General features: G+C 45.9%; 1 pseudogene; it reads left to right on the forward strand.

Annotated features, from left to right (window-relative positions):
• Positions 1-1,815: 1,815 nt before the first annotated feature.
• LOC116464655 (olfactory receptor 7E24-like) lies at positions 1,816-2,842 on the forward strand (annotated as a pseudogene).
• The last annotated feature ends 678 nt before the right edge of the window (positions 2,843-3,520 follow it).

The raw sequence follows: 3,520 nt of genomic DNA on the forward strand, positions 1-3,520 counted from the left end.
ACAGAACGAGACTCCATCTCAAAAAAGCAAAAACAAAAACAAAACCAAAACCACAACTTTTTGAGAGTTGGAAGACCATGAAGTAGAGTACCCGGGACTTAAGAGTCTGGCCATGAATTTGGAATACCACCCTTTCGACTTCACTGTATGGCAGGGGGTGAGATGTCCATCCTCTGAGACTCAGCACTCTCATCTGAGCTGATTTCTAGTTGATCCAATGGAAGCGAGCGATGATGAAACCGATCGTGGGTGCCCCCTGCGTGATCTCTCTGTGACGGATGCATAAAGTCAAGGCAAAGCGAATCTTCTATACATTCGTTAATATTTTAAGCTTCAACTCCATACAATTCAACGGAAATATCCCCTGACCTGAAGTTCTGGTTTCCCTGCATTCCAGACAGGACATTTTCTTTTGTCCTTATCTCAGTAAGTACTGAGTATTGTGAGAGGAACAAGTGAATCTCTTTTGTTTCTGATTCCCCAGAGCCTCTATCTTGCTTGGCACAGAAGAGATAGCAAAAGTCAAAATCTATGTTAATTCTCGAATTGACATTTCCTTGGTTCAGAAAAATTGGCTGTCATCGGTTTGACTTCGACTTACTTGATTCTTTTTGTTTTTTTTGTTTTTTGAGACGGAGTTTTGCTCGTGTTGCCCAGGCTGGAGTGCAGTGGTGTGATCTCGGCTCACCGTAGCCTCTGCCTCCCAGGTTCAAGCCATTCTCCTGCCTCAGCCTCCCAAGTAGCTGGGGCTACAGGCGCGCGCCGCCATACCGGGAGAAGTTTTTGTATTTTTAGTAGAGGCGGCGTTTCACCATGTTGGCCAGGATGGTCTTGATCTCCTGACCCCGTGATCCGCCCTCCTCGGCCTCCCAAAGTGCTGGGATTACAGGTGTGAGCCACTGTGTCCGGCTGAACTTTCTGATGAAAACTCTTAAGTCCACCTAAGCTAAGGACAGGAGTTATAGCTTACGTGAATTTTCAAAGAAGACCCACCGATTTGAGGAAGCAATTACTCTCTTGAAGGAGAAAAGTCGGCAAACGGAATGATGAAATCACTAGGACGTAACCGGCATGTGGAACTATTTTCTGCTTATGAACTATCAACTTTCCTTTCATTTCCAGATCACATGGTCTCAGCTCTTGTTGCCCAGGCTGGAGTGCAATGGCTCGATCTTGGCTCACCGCAACCTCTGCCTCCCAGGTTCAAGCAATTCTCCTGCCTCAGCCTCCCCAGTAGCTGAGATTACAGGCGTGCACCACTACGCCTGGCTAATTTTGTATTTTTAGTAGAGACGGGGTTTCCCCATGTTGAGGCTGGTCTCGAACTCCTGACCTCAGGTGATCTGACCGCCCGCCTCAGCCTCCCAAAGTGCTGGGATTACAGGCGTGAGCCACTGCACCCGGCCCGGTCGCAGCTGTTATACGGTGTTTATAAATGTTCTAAATCAAGGGAATTTGTATCAATCTAGCAGAATAAAATAAACTATTTGAGTTCTTAACTTCCTTTAATTAGGATAACCTTTTTCTTCAAGTGAAGAGAACGATTTTATGACGCATTTTTCTTCGGACAAGATAGGCTGTATTTTCTAGCAGTTACGCATTTGTTATATACGCTGATCTGGTTCTTGGAACATTCTTGAATCTAGTGTCTCTAAGGCAGGTGTGTACAGCAAGAAGTGAATAACACAGAAATCAATGGTGAAAGCATTAGAAGACAATTGAGTTTGTCAGAACTGCAAAATATCGCTGAGTGTGGATTGCTCTGAAATCTGAAAACAATACTTGTGAATTGCTTCTATCCAAAATGCAGACACAATGCCGGTGTTGGTTTACGTGTTTCCCATTTTTCAACCCCCTTTTCTAGGCAAAAGGTGTCGAAGCCATGCAGACCCACAGAATCTAACAGATGTCTCTAGATGCCACCTCCCAGAACTCTCAGGGGATCCAGAACTGCAGCCGATCCTCGCCGGGCTCTTCCTGTCCATGTGCCTGGTCACGGTCCTGGAGAACCTGCTCATCATCCTGGCCATCAGCCCTGACTCCCACCTCCACACCCCCATGTACTTCTTCCTCTCCAACCTGTCCTTGCCTGACATCGGTTTCACCTCCACCACGGTCCCCAAGATGATTGTGGACATCCAATCTCACAGCAGAGTCATCTCCTAGGCAGGCTGCCTGACTCAGATGTCTCTCTTTGCCATTTTTGGAGGTGTGGAAGAGAGACATGCTCCTGAGCGTGATGGCCTATGACCAGTTTGTAGCCATCTGTCACCCTCTATATCATTCAGCCATCATGAACCCGTGTTTCTGTGGCTTCCTAGTTTTGTTGTCTTTGTTTTTTTTTCTTTTTCTTTTCAGTCTTTTTGACTCCTAGCTGCACAACTTGATTGCCTTGCTAATGACCTGCTTCAAGGATGCGGAAATTCCTAATTTCTTCTGTGACCCTTCTCAACTCCCCCATCTTGCATGTTGTGACACCTTCACCAATAACATAATCATGTATTTCCCTGCTGCCGTATTTGGTTTCCTTCCCATCTCAGGGACCCTTTTCTCTTACTATAAAATGGTTTCCTCCGTTCTGAGGGTTTCATCGTCAGGTGGGCAGTATAAAGCCTTCTCCACCTGTGGGTCTCACCTGTCAGTTGTTTGCTGAGTTTATGGAAGAGGCGTTGGAGGGTACCCCAGCTCAGATGTGTCATCTTCCCCCAGAAAGGGTGCAGTGGCCTCAGTGATGTACACGGTGGTCACCCCCGTGCTGAACCCCTTCGTCGACAGCCTGAGAAACAGGGATATTAAAGGTGTCCTGTGGCGGCCACACGGCAGCACGGTCTAATCTCAATATCTTTTTCTCTGTTCCATTCCTTTTGTAGTGTGGGTTAAAAAAGGCAGTAAGGTCAAATAAGAACGATAACACAGGGTGAACACCCACTGTGACATTAGGAGTAATACCTCCCTAGGATATAAAAAATACTGTCACAGATTATACACACAAGGGGTACACCCACTGTGATACTAGAAGCAATATCTCCCTATAATATGAAGAAAAAGATCACAGGGTGTGCACGCTGTGTGATCTTAGGAGTAATCTTTACCATGGATATTACGACTAACGTCAAGGGTGTACACACACGGGGTACGCGCACTGTGATATCAGAAGTTGTATCTCCCTAGGATATCACGAATCATATCACGGGGTAGACACTCTGTGTGTACATCCACTGTGATATTTGAAGTCATATCTCTCTATGACATTACAAATAATATCAAAGGGTGTACACCCCTGTGACATATTAGGAGTAACACCCTTCTAGGGTATTACAGATAACGTCACAAGGTGAACACCTTCTGTGACATTTTGTACACCCTTTGTGACATTGAAAGAAACATCCCCCTAGGATATTACGAAGAATGACACAGGCGGTGTACACACATTGTGAAATTAGTAGTGAACTCCCGCAAGGATATTACGAATCTTATGACAGGGTCTGCACGCCCTGTGACATTAGTAGTGACGTTTTCC

Source organism: Hylobates moloch, unplaced genomic scaffold (genome assembly GCF_009828535.3).
Source record: "Hylobates moloch isolate HMO894 unplaced genomic scaffold, HMol_V3 SCAFFOLD_1203, whole genome shotgun sequence".
Lineage (NCBI taxonomy): Eukaryota > Metazoa > Chordata > Mammalia > Primates > Hylobatidae > Hylobates > Hylobates moloch.